Raw genomic sequence first — 12622 nt, forward strand, 5'->3', positions numbered from 1 at the left:
CTTGTACCAACATTCGTAACCAATTTCTGTTTACCCCTTACTTCGATTTAGGCATATTCAACTTCAAATCAAACATTTAAATTTTTGGTCAACTGAAGAAATGCAAGCTGTATTTACAATAAAATCTTGTTTAACTGAAAATCTCACTTATATGCACACATGGCCCTATTTTCCTGAGCTTTCATGAAGGATTCAGATAATGAAAATTAATACTACACTTACCTATGTCGTGCCTCCGGGCTGAAGAGCCTGCTTTTTGAGTAGTACTGTGAGGGAAGACTCCTGTCTAAGAGGTAAGTATGTGACAAGATAAAGTCGTCAAAACAATCCGCATTACCCCTCTGTATGGCGTCTGTTACCACTGATAACATTGTGATGGTCTCGTGGTAATCCAACTTCACCTGTAATACACACAGTAATGATCTCTTAACAACTCAATTTTTTCCCTTGCGAGTCCAGAGTAACATTTCTAAAATTCTGATGAGTCCAGTAACACAGAGATAAGATGGTTTCTCAAAATCTGAGTCGGTCCTACAGGAAATGTAGGGGTCCCAAAAATCACTGCAAAACATAGGTCTTGTGGTCACCAAACTTCACTTGTGACACAAGTTTTTAGGTTTTAGAATTATTGGAAGAAAAGAAGTAAAAGACTAAAGAATGCGTCAAATAATCTTGCTATTAGATTCCTGTCTGAAAAGAACAATTCTCTAAATCAAATGTTTTTGTTCAATTGAATGCTATCTTCATCTTGAAAGTTGTAAAAAGGAGAAAAAAATGAAAATAATGAAAAATGAAGACCAACACTTCAAACTTACCTTATCTTCCTTTTGTTTGTTAAAGTTCTGTATGCCTTCTCTGAAAAAAACATATAACTTTAAAATACATTCACTCTGTGATTATGGCTTATTAACCTAATAAGAATTGGGTAATGGTCTAAGGGGAGATAATCCTAAACGTGTACAGAACTCCCAAGTATTATGTATAATTGATTACACCAATTTAAAGCCTGTGATTTAAAGACAATCCTGTTAAAAATACAGGTGTAGCAGGTGTCTTTGTACTGACACAATATGAGGGGTGGCTCCATCTTTTCCGAACTCCGAAATGTAATTCCACACCATCTTTAGATGTGCCTCATGGGTCCAGTCCTCAAACGGTAAGGAAGCATCCTCTAATGCCTTTATAAATATCTCATCTCCAACGGATCTAAATGACCTGAAAATAGCCATACAAGTTATTACTACATATACGAATTAGAAAGATGGTGTTCCCTGCAGCATGGATTAAAACTGTAATACATTTAGATTTATAATTGATATTTTTTTTGTCATTATTAGCCTCCATCACCAGAAAACACCTAATTTCTGAAACAAAAAGCAGAACACTGTTGTATTTCTCCAACACTTCAAAAGTTCATTCCTTCCTATCTTTCGGAATAGACAGCTTTTAATCTAAACTTACTCCAATGACTTGCAATAGAGTCACACCATCATTTCTTGTGGTATGTCATTATATCACCCATTTTGATTCAATTTCACAGGTCATAAAGTAATCAATCTTTTCTGCATGATGTAGACATACAAATCTGAATCCTCAGGATACAGTTTTTATAGTTTAGAAGAAAAAAAAAGCCTCATGCTGAAAGTTAAAAAACTTAAGATATCTCTGTCTTTATCAAAGGTAGGTGAAATATTCTGTTAATGTAGAACCTTAACTCCTGAAGCATCAATGCATGAAAATCTTGATTCTACCTATCAACCTATTTAGTGGCAGAAGGACGATCAAACCTTGAACTGTACTCTGATTTCTAATACGGTGCACGAGTAGTTTATCTGTTTCATTTTAACACAATATGAATTTTACAAAGTCATTAAAAGAATATGAACTTGAGATGGAATCTTAATCCTTAAAAGTGAGAATTGTCAGTGTCATAGATCAATAAATTGCATATTCAAGGTGTGTCAATTCCAATCCACTTTTGAACACAGAACAGCGCCTCTAAGTTTTATACAGGTTGAATATTGTTTATTCCATTGTTTTACCTGATGAAGTACAGAAGAGGGTCGGGTGTGCTGTGATTGACAACAGCGTTACAAACATCTCCGTACCAAACATGATGGTCCCCAACTGTATGGACAGACTGAGCTGTGCACTCCAATACTGCTGAACACCCAGATATCAGAGGAAGGCCCTGGAACAACGCAATATATACTATAATACCAAAATTTTGAGAAATATATAATTGTATACATTGAGAAGCTATGTCATAATATATTAACTGACATGACAAATTCTTGTTACCTCCTTCCCTAGGTGGTGGGGTACACTGGCAAACTGGCAAATGCCATCCTTCACTGGCTCAGAGAAATGTACACCATATTTCACCTAAATCAGAAAAGATTCTACAACTTTTTTATTTACTTGTAGTGTCTTTGATTGCTAATTTGAAATCTTTATTGTTTTATCCATAAACACATAATCTTATGTCTAATGCATGGGCACTCTGCCAAACAAATAGATAATTCACAAAATACATAATTATTCACAAGCAACCACAATTTCTTGTGAAATTTGGAATTATCAGCCATTCAATCTTAGATCTTACAAGAAACTTTACATGTACAGTAATCTGAGTGATGGTCTCGCATGGTGTTTTCACAGCCACAAAATTTTAAGAAATGCTAGAAGATGTGGGTTTATATATTGAATTTTCAGAAAGAAAGACTTGAATGAATAAAACTTTTCAGTAGATTCCCAGATTTCTGTTACTGGACATAACCGATTTTGTTGTGAGTTTTTGAGACTTTTACAATGAATCTATCAAGATAAACTTGTTTAAAATAACCCAGATGCAACTTACATATTTTACATATACAATAAATCTAAAACTGCTGTGAACTGCAAGAACTGCACATTACCTGGTCCCTGGCAAGGACATGGACAGCAAACTGCTGAGTCCTAAGCTAAAGGTCATGCATGCGGCTGAAAACACATCAATAAAATTGTTTATTGGACTAAAAGTTTTCTTATTTCAATCATAGTAGTTCTGGTTTTCACCAATCTGTAAGACAAACTGGTCTTTTTTGTTGTACAAAGTTGATTCAGTTAGCTCATATTAAATTAATCCTATTTGCCAAGTAATGAACTATGGAAAACTTATAACTTAAGATGGCAGTTGGATACATTTTTCATATTCTTTTCCGTTTCAATTTTCCATTTTTTCTGTGTCCACTTTTTGAATAGTGATTTAAATATTACTTGATCTTAAATTTTGTCATTGAAATGAAGACTACAAGATCATGAAATCTGGATGAGTCATAAACACCTTAATATGTATGAAAACATACAGAAGAGATTAAGTATCATACGGAAGAGATCAAGTATCATACGGAAGAGATCAAGTATCACACGGAGGAGATCAAGTATCGCACGGAGGAGATTAAGAATCATATAGAAGAGATAAAGTATTATATAGAAGAGATTCAGTTTTCAAATTCTGATAAAAGAAATTTTACCTTGAATGATTCAAACAGAAGGAGACAACTGCTGGGTCTAAGGAAATGCTGCTGAAGGATGTACAGGTTACTCCTCTTTTCAACCAGTTGTTGTTTAAGATATCATGTTCAGACGTCGTTACAACCACCACTGAAAACAGACATCAAGCAAGTTTTTGATCGTTCATTGTTCTACCTTTTCCATATACCAGCAAACTTTGCCAATTCTGTCCTATATGTTCCGACACCTATTCAGTTCAGACTACTCACATTTTCCCATTTCAAAAAAGGAGAATTTAGTTTTACAGCAATTACAAGGATTTAATCAAAACCTGCCTTGATGAGCAACACATTTCTCAGACTACACTCTCTAATACAAAGTGGCATGCTGTAATGATAAACTGAATTTCACTAGGAAGATACTCACCTGGCTGTGGGACCTTCCTCATAACATTTTTATAGGCATCACCAACATTTGTCGACTTTGCCTCTGAAATGAATACAAAGTATTTGTATAGCTTTCCATTCATTACAAAAGCTACAACTCTTCAACTACAGCATTTTATATAATCATTTAAAAAGTTACAGTTTAAAGGGATATTCCAGTTGCAAAATATTTGGCTGTTATGTACAACTTAAGAACTCATTTTAATTACTTTAAAACTATTGTTAGCATCAAAATATCTCTCCTGTGGTCAGTTTGGACAGGCAAAATTGGCAGGAATAGTCCCAGCCAATGTAAGTTTACCATCTTAATATATAGCACATCAGGAAATCCAGCACCTGGTCATTATTTTTATGCAGAGTATTTGGTAAATAAACAAGTGTGTATGCTGTTCATTAAAATTCAGCTGGGTTTGCAGTTTGATTTCTTCTGTTTTTTCTGTTTATTTTATGATCATCTATAACAAATATTTCATTCTGTTCAGCTAGTAACAAGCAAACCTGCTGTGATGCAATCAGGACCAGGAGAGCATTTTTAAATTGATCTAGCAAGTCTATAAAGAATTTCTGCAAAATAAATATCATCTGTTTCTTTAAATGGTAAACTGAAATTTATGATTCCCATAAAAACGTAACTAGATAATTTTGTACAAAAGCATCTTTTGAAATCTGAACTGTGTAGAATTTCCCTTTATTATTCTAACACATAACCACCAAGAAATAGTCTGAAGTTTAACACACCATTCCTTCACTATGTAACCCTGGTTAAAATACTAGCCGCAATATACCAATCGGCTAGAGAGAACTTCTTTTTAGCTCGATTGGTTGAGCGTCAGACTAGTAAGCCAGGGGTCCCAGGTTCGATTTCTAGCAGGTTCAATTCCTAGCAGAGGCATTGAAAGAAATAATGACCTCTGTTACAACTACAAATTACTAGTAGTTCACAATTTCGTTTACAAATAATTAAGATGGCCTTGACCTTTCAGCTTTTGATTGACATTCTTAGCTTTATTTGACCTTGTAAAAATAATTCTATCCCATTTTGTGTTTGTTCCAATATTCTAACATACATCATGCGTTACTTCAAAGGGTTCTGACTATCTCTGTGCAATTTTATTTTTGTCTTCGATTTGGACAATAGTCAGCTGTTAAAAACTACAAGAAACATTGCCTGAATGCCAGCACTTGCAAGGATCACTAGAATTTGGCATTTTTTATAGTAATTTTGACGAAATCATTGATAGACAGTCAGAACCCTTCTGACTTATTGTGGAGCTGGTCACTACCACAGCGATCATTGTTTTCTTCATAACTCAATGAAATTATTAAACTTGAAAGTGATTTATTATACTACAATTTTATGCAATACTCTTCATTAATTCTTCGCTCTTACCAGTTGAGAATAACTTGGGAACATAATGTGATATACGTGACCAGTTGAAGGTAAGCTTTTTTCCTTGTAGTTGAAGAATATATCTGGAATTCATCTTGGGCTGCACTAGTAAATAATGGTGACGAAATGAATCTTAAAATCTGAAAAAGAAATAAATATAATGCCTTGAGAAATTACATATAACACATGTACAAGTTTGAGTGTCCTTGGGTTGACCAACCTCAGCTTCACACAAATTGAAGGTGTTTGCATAGGATTGCTTTTCAGTGTCAAATGTCAATAGTCGATGTAAGTAGAAAACAAATTTTCATCTGGTAACTCTAGTTCACTTTTCACCTTTCAACCTGAAAGTACATAGTTTCAGAATGTAAACAAGGGTGGCCAGAAGAGTCGGTATCCTTCAACGAAGAAGTCACTTCATCATCAGAACATGACTTCAAGTTCAGATGAAAATTCAGGTGATGAGAATGCCATGATCACTGACCATGTAACAGAAACTGAACCCATTACTTTAGTTGCTGAACAATAAGAAAGTCTTGTTAAGACACCACCTGGCAGTGGACAGTCATCTAAGAAAAAGAAACACAAGACTCACAAAAAAGACACTAAGAGAGGCACTAAAACCAGCACCTTGACCACCCTCAACAAGTTTCTAATCCAAGTAACTCCGTCGGTGTCTCGTAAATCAAGACAGATGGCCGAAGTGGTGCGTACACCAACAACTCCCGACAGAAATGCTGGAGGCTGGAGGAAAAGCAAAGAAAAAACCAAAGGACGATAAAGTAAATAACAAGGTGTAAATGTAATGTAGCTCAATGGAAAATTATACCTTTTGGGATTTGTATCCTTTTTCCCTCCCAGATCTACAAATACAGTATCCATGAGAAAATACAATCGTAGTAAATATATAACAGAGGAAGTAGAAAATAAGTTAGAAATATGTTTATTTACAATGTAGAAAATTTCACTAAAGCAATCAAACATGGTAATATATGTATGAATCACGAGATATATCCTATACAGAATGTATGCCATATTAACTACATAAATAGTATACATGTATTTACATTGTACATATATCAACAAAAAACAACACCATGTTAATTACCAGTATTAGTATGTCATACAATGTATAATGTACAAACATAATGAAAACACAAACATCAAAATGTTACATATGACAATCATAATCTAAATATCAAAATATTAAATACGTCTTACAAGGTGTTTATGTATAAATGTATGTATAATGATAAAAAATACCTGTATGTAACAGGATAAAACACATAAAATTATTAATCAGTTAAAAACAGACAATATTTTCAAAATATTCAAAAATTCAAAATAAAATACAAATTGCACTGTATAACGCTAAACACACAAGGTCTCGGAGAAAAACAAAAAAGGAACCGATTTTATGCATGGGCTAAGGAACAAAAAGCCAATATCATATGTATACAAGAGACACATTTCATAAAAACAGACATAAATTATATCAATGCTGAATGCCGAGGAGATATAATGCATAACTTCGGTACCAGTCAGAGCAGAGGAGTATCTATATTACTAAAAAATAGCTTGAATCATGAGATCATAAATACATGGTCTGATGAGATTGGTAGATGTATTATGGTAAATTTACAAATACATGAAAACAAATTTACAATTATCAACATATATGCCCCATATGAAAAACAGCAAAGAAACAGATTTTTCAAAAAAAATTAAAAACAAAATAGAAAAGTTTAAACAGGGCATGATAATAATTGAAGGGGACTGGAATGACATACAAGATAAAATTGACAGAAAATCAGCGAATAGAATACAGAATGGTGATAATGGCCTTACTATATTAAAAAGAGAACTTAAAATTATTTGACAGGTGGAGATTAAAAAATCCTACAAAAGAAAAATTTACTTGGAGAAGAAAAGACAACAAAAGAGAAGCAAGTAGAATTGACTACTTTTGATATCAAGGGAAATAACTCCGAAATTGATTCACACAGATATCCGTCCTGCTATAATAAAATCAACTGACCATCTTGCTGTTTCATTAATCCTACAAGAGGCCCAGGATATTGGAAATTTAACAAGAGCCTACTAAACAATGAAGAATACAAGAACAGAATTAAAGCCATTATAAAGACATGTAATACAAAAACAGAAAACAACAGAGGTACATACAGCATGGGACATATGCAAAATACAGATTAAAGAAGAATCAATATCCTTTAGTAAAATAATAGCCAAAAATACAAAAAATTAAATACAGAGGATTGAGACAACAATAAAAAGTCTATATGAGCATTCAAACAATTGATTTTTCCTACAGACGAAAAAGACCAAAAGTTGAATTGAATGGTGAGGTGATGTTCAACAGCGACAAATCTGTTACAAAGGAATTAGCAACACTAGATCACAGCTACCAGACAGTAAAAGTGAAATCGGGTATTTATGAATTATAATGCCTTCAAGTCAATCTAAATTTTCTTTCTAGATGAGTAGCAAAGAATGGAGTTTTTAGTGCAAATTTATATGTACCATGAATATTAAGCCAATGACTTTTTTTCAAAGTTCAAGACTTGGAAGAGGAGATTGCTTCCTTAGAAAAAGAAGTAGAGATGCATAAGCTGAAAAAAACCAAGAATGAAAATACAGGACATCATTCATGACACAGACAAGGTTAGCCTTTAAGTAATTATTTTATGTAGATTCCTCCATACCTGAGGTGAAATTTTAGTATTTTAAAGCATAATGTTTTGTTTCATTAAATATCCCTCCTTTCCTATCAAACAAAGGTCATTTTACCAAAGAGGAGGCAGAACTTCGTTTTAAGATTGGAAGAAGTAGGATCCACATTGAGTGAGCAAAAGAAAGAATAAAGAATTTTGAGATTTTAAATCACATCCCAGCACAATACAGGCATTTGTCAACAAAACTTTTTCAAGTTTGTGTCTGTCTTGTCAATGTTCAGGCTCCATTGTTAAAGGAAATTGCAGATAGATATGAAATTGTCCAGTCTTTAAATGTCACGTGTAGACCAGTCTGTTTTTCTATAATTATATATATATGATGGGTTTTTGGTTAATCAGAAGAAGTTGACTAACTATTTTACCAAATCTAACCCCAATGACATTAAATATTATTATGGGTCAAGCTATTTTTTCACACACTATGTGGGCACCATTAAGGGAACCTTTTGGACAAATATTATGATCCTAAGCATTTAGCTTAATCAGAAGTTGTTCAAAGGTTTAACACATTTAACTGTTGTGATCTTGAATATGGGTCAAGGTCATTTCTGTTCTCAAATATTACCAGGCATCATTGAGAACCTATTTTGGAATAACATCACTATCCTAGATGTTTTGGATCATCAGAAAATGTAATTTAAAGGTTTACCACATTTGACCCCTGTGACCTTGACTATGGGGCTAGGTCATTTCTTTTTGCAAACTTTCTTGGACTTCATAAAAGGAACATACTGGCCAAATATAATGATTCTCGGCGTTTCTATATTTCATAAGAAATTGTCTAAATGTTTTAACACATTTGACCCCTGTGACCTTGAAGATTGGTAAAGGTAATTTATTGTAGCAAACTTTGTAGGACACCATAAGAGGACATAGTAGCCTAATATAATGATTCTAGGTCTTCCGGAATTTGGGGGGGAAGTCATTTAAAGGTTTTAACACATTTAACCTCTGTGACCTTGAAAATGGGTCAAGGTCATTTCTTATTGCAAACTTTGTTGGGCTTCATCATAGGAACCTTCCGGCCATATATAATGATTCTAGGCCTTCCCGTATTTTGGAAGAAGTTATTTAAAGGTTTTAACACATTAAACCTCTGTGACCTTGAATATGGGTCAAGGTCATTTCTTTTTGCAAACTTTGTTGGGTTTCATCAGAACCTTCCAGCTAAATATGATAACTCTACGCCTTTCGGTATTTCAGAAGATGTTGTTTACATGAAAAGTTGACAGACGCAGGACGGACGACGGACGCTGCGCTATGGCGTCCGTCGTCGTAAAAATTACAACTGGTTTTACAGTTTTTATCAAAAATTCTGTGTTAAAAAAAAAACTGGTGATGAAAAAATAATTTTCAAAACACACTGACCAATTACTTTTGAAGCGATATAAGTATTTTTTTCTGCCTACAGGAACTACTGAATATGTACATGTAGTACTGATCAGCAGGTTAATAACCTGGTAACATGTATCGGTGAATATATTCCTGTATAGAGTTCCAGAAGGCGATAAAGAAATCACATCTGCCAGTCTGAATTCTAAGTCAGATGTGAAAGAAGTTACATAAAACACCAATACTTATCGGATATATAGTTTTTGCGAACTCTAAACAAAACAGCGTAGATCACCTGAACACTGTCTAATCTAATCTATTACGAAAAGAGGCACTCCGCCACTTTCGACAGATGCTTCGCCTTTCCGAGTGAGTTTACTCTGGTCATTCACATAGTTGGCCCAGTACGAAATCGAAAGTGCCATTTGTAATGTATCACAGTATGATTGGAACTCTCCAGTCGTGATTGGAACTCTCCGGTCTTAAAAGGCAATAAAAAATATAGTTGGTCTACCAGTCAGCATGGCGTCCTGTTATGAATATCCAACACCATTGTTGTTGTTGTTATGGTATTGTTGTACCCGGAAGTGCAAAAATCTCGCAGATCACGTGACGTGACTTACGACCCATAGATATCTAAGGAGAAGATACATTTTTACTCAAATTGAAACTGCTGTAACGTAGGCAAAGGTCAAATTTAAGCTTCCTGGAATTGCATTCAGTGTTAATCTGCACGAAGTTCCAAAATTAAACTTCGATCATTTTTTAATGAACTAACCTCAACACCTTTCATCTTTTAATTGAATAGTAAAACTGATAAGATAAAGGGAGAGATTATTACGCATAATTATTTTGAATCAAAATGGTTTATATACAGTTATTTGTCAAAACTTTAATATTAGGCTGAATCAGAAGATTACACATGGAAACAGTTAATTGGCAAGCTATTCTAAAAACGCCTATAAACCTAAACATGTTATCTACTTGTAGAAGTGACAATGTCCAGGGTTGTTATATTAAATGTAAAAATAAAATATTTGGAAGTATGTTTTTAAAGCTTTGATGAGGTCCATTGAAAGATTGAGGGTAACAAATATGAAAAAAAAAATATATCTGTAAAACTCTCATATGTTTTGTTAGAGATTTACTGAAATGGCAATATATATACAACAATACATGGTATGATAGGAGTGAGTATAACGTATGGGCTGTTTTAAGATTTTTCTACTGGTACTTTTTATACATTTCAAGAATTTAAGTCCTTAAATAGCATGGTTTAGTATCTACTGTTAAAAAAGGGACAGATGTCCAATTATCGGCAAATTACATTATTATCCTGTATCGGTAAAGTTTTGGAAAGTGTTGTATTCATGTGTATCTACATTACGTGCTTGATAATCCCTGCTTTTATGAAAAGCAATCTGGATTTATGTTAAATCCTTCTACAGTGCATCAATTACATACATGTTTTTGGAAATAAACCATAGTTATGTGTCTCTGTTGAAAGAAAAAACACGTCTGTTTTTTTTTCTGTTTTTATATATATATATATACATAACGAAAGTTATTGACCGTGTATGGAATAACAGTTCATTCATCAAATTAGAATGTGGTATTACAGGTAATCTTTTAAATTGGTTGAAAAATTCAAAAATAACATTTCGGGACGGCAACAACTACAGTAGTTCTAGTCAATAATGTGTATTCCGATTCAGACTTTACAAATGCAAATGAGTTATTGAATAGTTGTTCTCTGACAGACGTTAGCAGGCTAGAACAAATACAACTTAAAGCAGCAAAAAATATTACCTGCATGCCTTCTTTCTCAAACAACCCCGATATTAAAAAATCCCAACTGCGACCATTATCGGAAAGAAGGAAACTAAAAAAAAACTTTCACTTATGCATTAACATCATCATAATCTAACTCTGTCCTATTTACCCAGTCTTCTTTCTCCGAGAGAAGCAGAACATTACAACATTCGAAATCGTGAAAACTAGTTAATGAGAACTATTCTGTTAATAATTTTCATTACTTGTGAATCTTTCATTCCATTTTCTGTTAGATTATGGAATAATTTACTAACCAACGTCATGTAGCAGCCATCCACCAGCTGTCTAAAATTCTAAAAATATCAATAAAATCCTGATTTATTACCTATCGATTATTATGTTGGAAATAGAAAATTGATCGTTTTAAATACAAGGTTGCGACATGCTTGAAGTGGCTTGAAATAAGACTTGTTCAGAGTTAAAAATCATGAACGATCCAGCATGAGAATGTGGTAAGGAATGTGAAAATGTTGTGCATTCTTTATTGTATATTATATATATGTATAAGGAAACGTGGAATTTTATTTGATAACATTTTTCGTTATTGTAGCGTCACAATTAATGATGTACTCTATTGTTCTCAAAACCTGTCAGATGAGCAAAATGCAAATATTTTTTTCAGTCCGTTCATACTTTTATCAAAACCAGTAATCAGTTTTAAGGGCATCTGTAAATATCATCACTTCAGTAATACGTGTCTCTATCTCCTAACCTCTGTACTAGTTATATTCAATTTCTATTCTATTTTCATCTCTTCTCTTCTAAAATATATACAGGCAGCCACTCAAATTTGATGAAAGTATATATCTAGTTTTCGCCTGAACGTAACGGTTATATTGTTGAATATCAACCAATTACAACGACAAGGAGTTCGTACTAGTGGCGATAATGAGAGTAATAACAACGACACCGACATTTTTACCACACTAGACCTCGGACACGCGCTTTAGACAAGAATTGTCACTAAACTAACCAATTGTTTTCACTTTATGCTGATCATAGCTTAGTTCCTCTTTCAATTCAAGTTCAGAAAATACAGAAAAGTCCTTGGCGGTCTTTCGTTAAGGATTAGCTGCATTGGTGTTTCTTCAGGCGGATATGCGTCTTCTTAGATTCCAGAGCTGAACTAGAGACACGCAAGTGCATGGATATGTGTATGGTACAGTTAAATTCAATTGCGGCGAATTGTTTCAATAGAAATGTGCTAATCACTTGCGAATCTTTCATGCAGTCCTGTAATAAGCCTCTGGTATCAACGCAAGTCATATGAAACATATTAGAAAAAATCCCGTTTTATCTACTAACATCAGTTTCCCCCAGCATTAAACAATACATTAATTAAACTCCATTGTCGTCACTTAGGTTGCTTGAAG

At 33.6% G+C, this 12622-nt stretch overlaps 1 pseudogene; it reads right to left on the bottom strand.

Annotated features, from left to right (window-relative positions):
* Positions 1-218: 218 nt before the first annotated feature.
* LOC132557249 (uncharacterized) lies at positions 219-5465 on the bottom strand (annotated as a pseudogene).
* Between the last annotated feature and the right edge of the window lie 7157 nt (positions 5466-12622).

The sequence above is a fragment of the Ylistrum balloti genome, unplaced genomic scaffold, assembly GCF_031769215.1.
Source record: "Ylistrum balloti isolate Yb309-2 unplaced genomic scaffold, AGI_CSIRO_Ybal_v1 Utg370650, whole genome shotgun sequence".
Taxonomy (NCBI): domain Eukaryota; kingdom Metazoa; phylum Mollusca; class Bivalvia; order Pectinida; family Pectinidae; genus Ylistrum; species Ylistrum balloti.